Here is a 10,319-nt window from a genome sequence, read left to right as displayed (position 1 = left end):
TATAAATGAGACTAGAAGAAATCATTTTAAAAATGTTCCCACCTTTAATGTGACGTATATCTTGTACAATTCAATTGAATAAACAAACAGATCTGTTAGGGGAGTAAATATAAATCATAAAAAGCGTACAGTAAGCTGGTTGCTTAAGTGTGCACACCCTTAAAAACCAATACTTGCTGACTGTACTTTTGATTTCATTACAGCTTTCAGTCTTCTTGGGTACACACCTGCCATCAATTAGAGAGACTCTTTTTAACCCCGAAAGAAAGTTCAGCTGTACTAGTAGGATTTTCCTGACATTCACTCAATTGCCTGCTACAGCAAAAGCCATGGTTCGCAGAGAGCTTACAAAACATCATAGGGATCTCATTGTTGAAAGGTGTCCGTTAGGAGAATGGTTGAAAAAAAATTTCACAGCACTGGATATTCCATGGAACACAGTGAAGACTATCATCAAAAATTGGAAAAATATGTTACAACAATGATGTTTCAAAGAACTGGACGTCCCTTCAAATTTGATGAAAAGATGAGATGAAAACTGGTCATGGAGGCTGCCAAGAGTCTTACAGCAACACTGATGGAGCTGCAGGAATTTCTGGCAAGTACTGGTTTTGTACTAAGTGATGACAATCTCACGTATTCTCCATATGTCTGGGCTGTTGGGTAAGGTTGCAAGACGGAAGCCTTTTCATACACACAAACATCCAGGCCAGGGTAAAGTTTGCTAAAAGATGCATCAAGTCTCCTAAAAGCATGTGGTAGAATGTGTTAAATCTTTGTCTCAGACCATAAAACTTTTTGGCCACGATTCCAAAAGGTACATGTGGTGGAAAAACACTTCGCAGCACCAAAAGAACATAATCCCCATGGTGAAGCATGGCGATGGCAGTATCATGCTTTGGGGTTGCTTTTCTTCAGGAACTGGGCGTTTAATCAAGGTGGAGGGAAGTATGAACAGTTCCAAATACCAGTCACTTTTGGCCCAAAACTTTCAGGCATCTGCTGGAAAGCTGAAGATGAAGAGGAATTTCACCTTTCATCACAACAATGACCCCTAGTGTACTTCCAAATCATCAAAAGAATGGCTTCACCAGAAGAAAATGTAAGTTTTGGAATGGCCCAACCAGAGCCCGGACCTAAATCCAATAGAAAATGTGTGGGGTGACCTGAAGAGGGCTGTGCACAAGAGATGTCCTCGCAATCTGACAGATTTGGAGCGCTTTTGCAAAGAAGAGTGGGCAAATACTGCCAAGTCAAGATGTGCCATGCTTATAGGCTCCTACCCAATAAGACTGAATGGTGTTATTAAATCAAAAGGTGCTTCAACAAAGTATTTAAGGGTGTGCACACGTATGCAACCAGCTTATTATATATTTTTTTATTGTTTATATTTTCCCCCTAACAGATTTGTTTGTTTTTCGTTTTAATTGTACAGGTTATAGGTCACATTAAAGGTGGGAAGATGTTGAAATGATTTGTTGTGGTCTCATTTTTATATATCACAAAAAGCTGGCATTTTAACAGGGGTGTGCAGAGTTTATATAGCCGCTCTATATACAAGTACACCTGTATGTACATACATATATGTATGTACATACATATATGTATGTACATACATATATGTATGTACATACATATATGTATGTACATACATATATGTATGTACATATGTATATGTATGTACATATGTATATGTATGTACATACATGTATATGTATGTACATACAAAATTGCTATACAGCTGCAACACCATATGTCCTTAAAGGGTCATTTGCATATATATCATGTTGCCTGTAATACAAGAGGTTTAAAGAATCACACACTGGAAAGTCTAGCCTTGCTAGAGTTTTCTTTTGATTTTTACTGTTGGATTTTTCTGTGACCTTTTTCCTAATTGTTTGTTTGTTTGTTCAGATATTTAGATGAGAGACTAATGGTTTTGGATATCAGCTGGGTACGACAAACGTCTTTTTAAAGGTTCATCAAAAATCCACTTGTGTTGTGCTGATGATGGTATAAGAAAGTTGAAACATGTATGTCCACAGCCAGTAGGGTTTGACTTTATTGGCTTGAATTTGTCCATGGATTTACTTAAAAAGATGAAAGTCATGGACATTCAGAATTGACATTGGAACTCTGACCGACTGCGGGACCGCCAGACGGTAGGATAACCCAAGTGTAATGACTGCAGCAGTGTGAGCACTTTATGGTAGGTACAAAACTGTACTTTGTGTGGGCTAGAAGGGAGTCACGGCAGTGACCTTGGGGATTCCTTCTAAATCTTCAGAAGTACCCTGGTTATTAGTGGAAAGGTGGAAAAGCATACAGGAACATTCCTGCCCACAAAAAAACAAACAGAAATCATCAGTCTTCCAGGTTTTTTTTATAAGGTCCTGGGCCAGAATCTTTTCAGTTGATTATTCAGAGAGGAGCCAAAGATAGCCGTACAGATGGATCAAATCAAAATAATTTCCCCCGAGGTTGTTGTCACAATTAAAAAAAAAAAAAAAAAAAAAAAAAAAAAACAGCCTTATCATTCTCCTGCAAGGCTGACTTTACCTCATAGTTTGCTTTTGGCAGATTTCTGTCTAATTTTTTGTTTAGACTGGTGAGAGTCTGTTTCACTGTTTTGTCTGCTCCTTCTTGACTTTGGAGAAGATTTCTTTTCCTTTTGTCGAATAGCCTGTTTATGCTATCAGCCCTCCAGGGTGGGTTGTTTTTGCCTGTAGACCTAGGTTTGTCTTGGACAGGTGCTGCCTCCTCTGTGTAGCTATGAATGTGGTTGCATAGTGCTTGTGTGTACAACTCTGACCCGGGTTTGGAGGGGCATGGAAGTTTTTAATAAACTGTTAGTTTGAGGTAACTGGCCGTAACAAAGTTCTGCATAGATTTTGGAGTTTGATGTGACTTCTAAGTTTTAAAACTAAAGGAGATCATTTTGTGGTCGGATCTTACCAATATGGAGTTGATGCACAGGAAGGAGCAGTATCCCCCCCATATTCATGAGTACTAGGTCTAGGATATTTGTTCCTGTTGTTGGGGAGTTAACTAGTTGCCCCAGGGTGTTTGCATTGACAAAGTCCGGAAACCTCTGAGCAAATGAATTATGGGTCATAAATCTCCCAGTTTATGGAGGGATAATGTTAAGATGAATGTAAAGAGATTCCAGTAGGTTTACATAGGAGACGTGGTTTTCAAAACTCATGTTAGGGGATCTGACAGTTAGCAAGGATATGATAAGAGGTTGCACCTATAGTTAGTTTGGCATGGAGCAGGTCCAAGTGAGTCTTGTTGTTGGATCAGTCTCTGTGTACTTCTGCGTTATGAACAGTGAAACGCCTTCTTTCTCTGGTTTATCCTCAACTGAGGGGATCAAAATGTATGAAAGGCATTGTAACATTTGATAGCTGGGGTGCTTTTTTATGGTTTTGAACCATGTTTCCATGATTGCACGCGTCTGCATTTTCATGGGTGAGAGTGCTTCCTGGGAGTGCATTTTTATTTTTTTTTTATTTTATTTTATTATTTAAACTCCTATTGTTGCGCAGCAATACCTTTAAATAGTCTGGAGTGATTTTGTTATGATGGAGAGTTTAACAACTTGGCCCAGCCTAAAAAAGGCACTGTAGGGGTAGATAAAGTTTTTGCTAGTGTCTGGTAGTCAAATGTTGACCAGTGCATACCATCTGTCTGGATGACTGCAAACCGGGAGTGATCATTGAAATCCCTATCTATGTCAGCATCCTGCCGGAAGGTCTTGCGCAGACTGACTGGTGCCAAAGTCAGGGTATTAAACTTAATGCAAAAAATGCATTATTATCCTCTTCAGCAAGGGTGATGTTCCTGCAAACTACAACATTAATAGCAATGCTCTAAGCACACAGTCATTGTTGAGAGATCTGGGCAAACAGGTCGACAACAATCTTAACTTTGATTACCATGTCTACACAGTGGTATGAAGGGCATTTTATATTGCTCAGCTCATACGTATGGGCATTACTTCCAGAAAAAAAGTTATCTCTCTGTACTCTTCCCTCATCATGCCAATAGTAGAGTACAATTCTCCCTTTGGTATGTTTCTTTCCAAACACCTGCAGCAATTGAAGAGACCATAAAGGTTCCTTACAAAAAAAACTTGGGGTCTTTGAGAGGTCTTATTTTGACAGACTGAAATCATTGTCACTTTACTCTGTGTCCTACAGACTTCTCAGAGGTGACCTGTGTCTTGCATGTAGAGCAATCTCTGATGCAGCTTTAATATAAATGATGCACATTTGTAAGTCAAATGCCACACTGGTCACTTGCTCAAAGGACCTTAACTTGGTATATGACATCAACAGAACTTACTGGAGAGACAGATTTTGTCTCTGAGGTTGCCCCACCTTTGGAACAAGCTTCCTATTCATGTTAAACAAAGCCCCTGGTCCCTATTTAAGCGTAATTTGGACGATTGGATGAGTAACTGGAAATTCACCCTGGGGGTTCCACCCATGTCCCTCTTGGACAGGGGCAGTAGGTGTTGATTTTAGTGTCTGCTTGAATTGGACACCCTTGGGGAACACAGGTTAAATTTGGCTAGGCTTGTAAAGGACTTGGGGCTATTAGTTTAGTAACCTCCTATTATCTCTGGCGAAGCATTGTGGTTTGTCGATCATGTCTCTCCAGACTGACAGATATTGGATCCCCTTGCTGTGACACCAGAAACTAAGCCAGCTGTTGAAGTCCATCCATTTTTGCTGATCCTGTTGTGGCATCATCATTGGTGATGGAAGGATGCTACTCAAGGCTAGATTCATACCTGCCTGGGGCATGCATTCAGAGAGCTCCACCATGTGTCTCTCCATATATTCCAGTGAGGTATGTCTTTGGTTGCTTATGTCCACATGGACTATGACCTGTATCATACTGGTACTTACGGTTTAAGTGCATGTGTGGTCTGGCAGATCCTGCCTCCAGACAGATACCTCACTGTGATGTTCTTTCTTTATCCTGGTAAGTGAGACATCAGTATGTCTTACAATAGATTCCCCAGTGACTAGAAAGTTTTTGTGTGGTGTGTTGCCTTATAGTCTTGGAAGTGGTGCTACTATGATTTTCAGAGTTGTGTGCTTTTGAGGTGCCATCTTGAGTGTGCATGGGGCCACTGAGAGGGTTTTTTTTTTTTAGGAGTACCTCCGCATATGTGAGTTTGTGTTTGCTCCTTAGTGTTGCACCCAAGATGCTTGCTTCCAACACTAACAACCTGGTTTGCATTTTTCAGGTGTGCATCTACATCTGCCACACACCATGTTTGTTTTAAAATTAAATGGTTGTCAGTGAACCTGTAGCAGTTGCTGCACTGCCTCAGTGTTTTCTATAGAGGATTTTAAACTGAGGTTTGCTTATATGCTCTGTTTCTCTAGTTCACATGGACGTGAGCTCTGTCACTCGCATACTCTCGCACACAGTTACTCTCACACACACTTATTTTCTCTGTGTCGCTCGCACATGCTCACTCGCTGTCTTGGTCGCACATGCGCTGCCTTGTTCGCACACGTGCTCCCTCTCTTTCTTGCACCCGCCCATCTCTCTCACAGATGCATGCGCGCACACACTCTTTGTCTGGCTTTCACTGGTTCATGCGTGCTCACTCGCACACACTTTGTCTTTTGCTCAAACTCACAGTCTTTCTTGGGTTCTCTCTCACTCACTCAAGCTCTTTCACTCTGTCATGTGCTTTCATGCTTGCATTCTGATGTGCTAGCTCGCACCCTCCCCCCTCTCTCTAGCTTGCACCCTCCCTCTTTTTCACTTGCTTGTGCCATCTCTCTTGCTCGTGCTCTCCTTGTCCCCGCTCTGTCTTGCACCCAGTCTTTCTCACTGTCTTGCACCCCTCGTTCTCACTCTTGCATCTCCTCTTTCTCGCTCGTGCCCTCCCTCCCTTTTTCACTTTCCCTCCCTCCCTCGCTCACTTTCTTGCTCCCCTCCTCGCTCGTGCCCTCTCTCGCTTGCGACCTCTCCCGTGCCTTTCCTCTCTCTCCCTCCCACTCTCATGCCCTCTCTCACTCGCTCCCTAGCGCCCTCCCTCCCTCTCGCTCCCTAGCGCCCTCCCTCCCTCTCGCTCCCTAGCGCCCTCCCTCCCTCTCGCTCCCTAGCGCCCTCCCTCCCTCTCGCTCCCTAGCCTCCCTCCTCTCCTAGCGCCTCCCTCCCTCTCGCTCCCTAGCGCCCTCCCTCCCTCTCGCTCCCTAGCGCCCTCCCTCCCTCTCGCTCCCTAGCGCCCTCCCTCCCTCTCGCTCCCTAGCGCCCTCCCTCCCTCTCGCTCCCTAGCGCCCGCCCTCCCTCCCTCTCCCTAGCGCCCTCCCTCCCTCTCCCTAGCGCCCTCCCTCCCTCCCTCTCGCTCCCTAGCGCCCTCCCTCCCTCTCGCTCCCTAGCGCCCTCCCTCCCTCTCTCGCTCCCTCCCTTTCTTGCTTATGTCCTCCCTCTTTCTTGCTCCCTCCCTCTCTTGCTTATGTCCTCCCTCTTTCTTGCTCGCTTGCTCCTCCCGGTTTCTTCCAATACCTCCCCGCAGCATCCCACAAAGGCAGTCTCTCGGAGACTGTACAAAAGGAGGCACCTGGATTCCCCCCCAAGAATCTGTCACACAGGACAGCAACTTCAGTAAGCGAGAATGGCCCCCAAGATCTCTACCGGAAGACCTCTCATTTGGAGTAATTCTTGAAATCCTTTGCCAAAAAGGGTAGATGGTCTTCTCAAGACCCTAAGCAAGAGGTAACTGTGTCTTTGGAAGCTTTTGAATCTGGTCCCTCTACATCTTGGGTGCCCCCCCCCCTTGTAGATGACATTATTGACCTTGTTTTCTGCAGGGTGTGGAAGGTACCGGATGCTGTGGAACCTATCCCAAAACAACCCAACAAGATCCTCTGCACTCCCCCAAACAAGACAACATTGGAAAAGTGTGTCCTTGTATATGCCATGGTTGTTGCGGCAGCCACCAAGAAGGAGGTAGCAGAGCAAAGCTTCACTGTCCATCCCTCTAACAGGGAGTCTAAGGCTTTGGACAGATTTGCAAAGTGAGTCTACCCATCAGTGACCTTCGCATTGAGATTGTTGAACTACCAGGCACACATCACCAGACTACAGATGGACTTAATTACAGGAACTCTCCAGCTCTGCCCCAGGGTTCATGTGTGTGTAAAGGAACAGAAAACCCTTTCTTCCAAACTGCCCATCCTACAGTTTCTCTGTAACATATCCATGGGGCTAATCTCACATGCCACAGAAGGTACCCCAAGCGCTTCCAGTTCAGGTATTGTTATAAGACGTACCTGGATGCAGATTTGTGACTTCGTGGAACATTTCCAAGGCATCTTTCATCAAATGCTCCTTTTGATGGATTGTCATTGTTTGGCCCCACAGTTAGAGACTCCCTCCTGTAGTGAGAAAGACGGAAAAAATCTTCCCTCATCTGAATACATTTTTTTACCCCACAGAGACCGTTCTCCAGGAATCAACATGGTAGTAAGAAAATGTGGTTCGAAAAGTATTAAGATCCTTTTCAAGAATCACAGGGAGACTCCCCCCCCCCCCCCCGAGGCACAGGGGGAACTATAATGGTAGATGCCACCCACCTGGCAGAGGAGGTCTGCACAATCAAGGATCATATTATTCATTCTTGGACTGATGCTTTCAGTGGTCCTGAGAAGTTGCCCGACTGCCCCACTCTGGAAGTGGTCAGGCATCCAGATGCCTGGTTAGCCGTAACAAGCGATCATTGGGTGTGAAGGATCAAAGCCAGAGGATATTCTGTTCCATTTTGTACAAGTACCGAAATAAAGGAAGAATCTCCCCGATGTTCCACCCAATCAGAGCAAGGAAGCAACATTAGAAATTGCGAAACCGCTAGTCATCCAGAGGGACCCACCACACCAGATCAGATTTGGAATCTACTCAAGGTTATTTTTAGTGCCAAAAAAAAAAAAAAAAAAACAGGGGACCCAAGGCCAGTCTTGGACCTAACATTCCTAAACAAATCAGTAGACAGTTTGAAGTTTTGGATGGTCATGGTCAAGTCCATGCTACCACTACTGCAAAAGGATGACTGGATGTGCTCAATCGACCATTTTAATACGACAGCAAGCGGCCTAAAGAACAGGTGCTCCAGAAGGTTTCTCTGTATCTGGCTGGGGGCCAGTCGTTATCAATTCCAAGTACTCCCTTTGGTTTCACCACAGCCCCCAGGGTGTTCATCAACTAAGTGGCAGTAGCAGCATCTCACTTAAAACTGCATGAATTCAGCGTGTTTCCTTATCTAGACTGTCTCCTAACCACATCAGCCAGACATCTACTATTACAAGCCAGAGACTAACTACTACATCTAGCTCCTACCTTGGGAATCATGATCATCATGCAAAAATCTTCTCTACAACTTCTACACTGAATATCCTTTATAGGAGCGAGTTTGGGTACTGCCAGTTGTCTAGCCCACCTATCTCCATACAGGATTTCCACTTTAAGATTGCATGTCAATTCTGGCTATCCCAACACCCTCAGCAGGTCTAGTCCTCAGAGCATTAGATTTGGTTGCCATGATAACCTTGACTGTTATGTCAGTTTTCACGTAATCCTTCACTGTGGGCTCTGTTCCGAGCTGACTCTGCTGTTACTTTGGCTCGTGCCTTCCAAAACTTGAGCTAGGCTTTACCCGTAATGCTCCTCACCAAATTACCTCAGGTCTCGTTTGTCACTTTGTGGTGCCAGATGCGTTCAACCAGTCTCTTGAGCCTTGGCTGTTATTTTTATTGTAAGTTCATTTTTGTCTTGAATCTCTATATTTCTCTGTTACCTATATTTTTCTCTATCTCAGCTCCTCACAAATTTAGTGTGTGTGTGAGTTGTTCCCCTTCTACCGTTAGGTATTCTAATGTATCATTGTTGGTACTGCCCCTTTTTTACACCTCTGGGTAGTTTTTATTGCCATTAATAAGTAAAATAAAAGTACCGAGCTGATAATTCTTTTTTTTTTTTCCTTTAAAAAATAATTAAAAACAAAAAAAAGTCCCCTATCTCTACATGTGTGTGTGCTTGTGAGTGTTAGGCCTTTGTTTTTCTTACGATGGTTGATAAGTCTTCTAAGGGTACCTCCGGTTTAAAGAGGTGCCAAAAATGTGATAGGAGAATGCCATACTCCGATGGACACACTTTTTGTGTATACTGTCCAGGTGCTGTCCAACTTCATGAAGATTGCTTTATCTGCCATGGTTTCTCCGCCAGAACCCTAACGGAGCACAGGAAGAAACTGGTTTTGAAAGGACTCCTTAAAGGTGATTATTGTAGAGGCGATTTCTGGTCTCAAGACTGGAGCCAGCTCTTCCTCTTCTTCGGGCTAATCTAAAACAAAAAACGCATTCGGTTATGACAATTTCTTTGGAGCTGCCGGCTAAATTGACCAGATCTACAGTGCTGACTTTATCTTCGACACAGATAGGTAAAGACAATTTTGCTTCAATACAGACTTCTGTGCAGACCCCTAAAGTTTGGTACCAGCTGAACTCTTGTTAGTGAAGCAGCCTCGTCTAATTTCTGTACCAAGAACTTCATATCTCCATCAGTGGACCAATTTGTCGACTGTCCAGCAAGTCCTTTTTTGGAACAAAGACAGCCAAGATCCCCATCGGCTGCCTCTGTTCTTTCTACTAAAGAGCCTGTCTGTGTCTGACATTGAGACTGGTGGACCAGCTCCTGACAGCGAGAGGATTGACTTCAGTTCCTATCAAAGTTGGTTCTGGACCCTTATCTTAGACACTCATTCAGATTCCTTGTCTGACTCCAGCAGAGTCTTCGGAGCCCCTGGTACTGACCATCCCGGCTTCAACTGTTTCAGTACTGGTAAGAGTTCGCTCTCCAGCACCGATTATTGTCTTGAGCTCTTCTGGTTTGTTGGATCTGGAGACTTCCTGAAGTCAGGGCTTTGTTGCCAGTTCCGAGGGGCAGGGTTTGACTTTGATTCTTTCAGAGCCCTCCATGCCCCTCGGGGTCTCGGCATATGTAAGCTCAACATTGGCTTCTGCCTTGGAGCCGGCTTCCTTGGTGAGCGGTGGCATCACTGTTCCAAAGGAGTCTGTTCTAGGTTCCCATCCCTCTATGGGTGGGCTGCCTGCTTTTTCAGTTATTGAGAAGGCTTTGTCCATCGTTGAGTGTGTGCAGTCCCTGTTGGGTCAAGTAACTTGTCCAGCCCTTCGACCGGAGCTTCCTCTAGGCTCTTCATGGGGACAGAGGGCACAAAAGCCTCTGGAACAAGCCACCCTGGTGGTATCTTCAGATATCTCTCCGAAGCATCCCAC

General features: G+C 44.5%; 1 protein-coding gene across 4 annotated transcripts in view; it reads left to right on the top strand.

The window, feature by feature from the left end:
* PHF12 (PHD finger protein 12) overlaps positions 1 to 10,319 on the top strand; it is a 1,235,756-nt gene that overhangs the window by 89,475 nt on the left and 1,135,962 nt on the right. The gene's annotated exons all lie outside the window — the stretch shown is intronic.

This window comes from Protopterus annectens, chromosome 13.part0 (assembly GCF_019279795.1).
Source record: "Protopterus annectens isolate FY-2018-M chromosome 13.part0, PAN1.0, whole genome shotgun sequence".
Taxonomy (NCBI): domain Eukaryota; kingdom Metazoa; phylum Chordata; order Ceratodontiformes; family Protopteridae; genus Protopterus; species Protopterus annectens.
The sequence above is the reverse complement of the archived record's forward strand: the minus strand, read 5'-3'. Positions and strand labels throughout refer to the sequence as shown.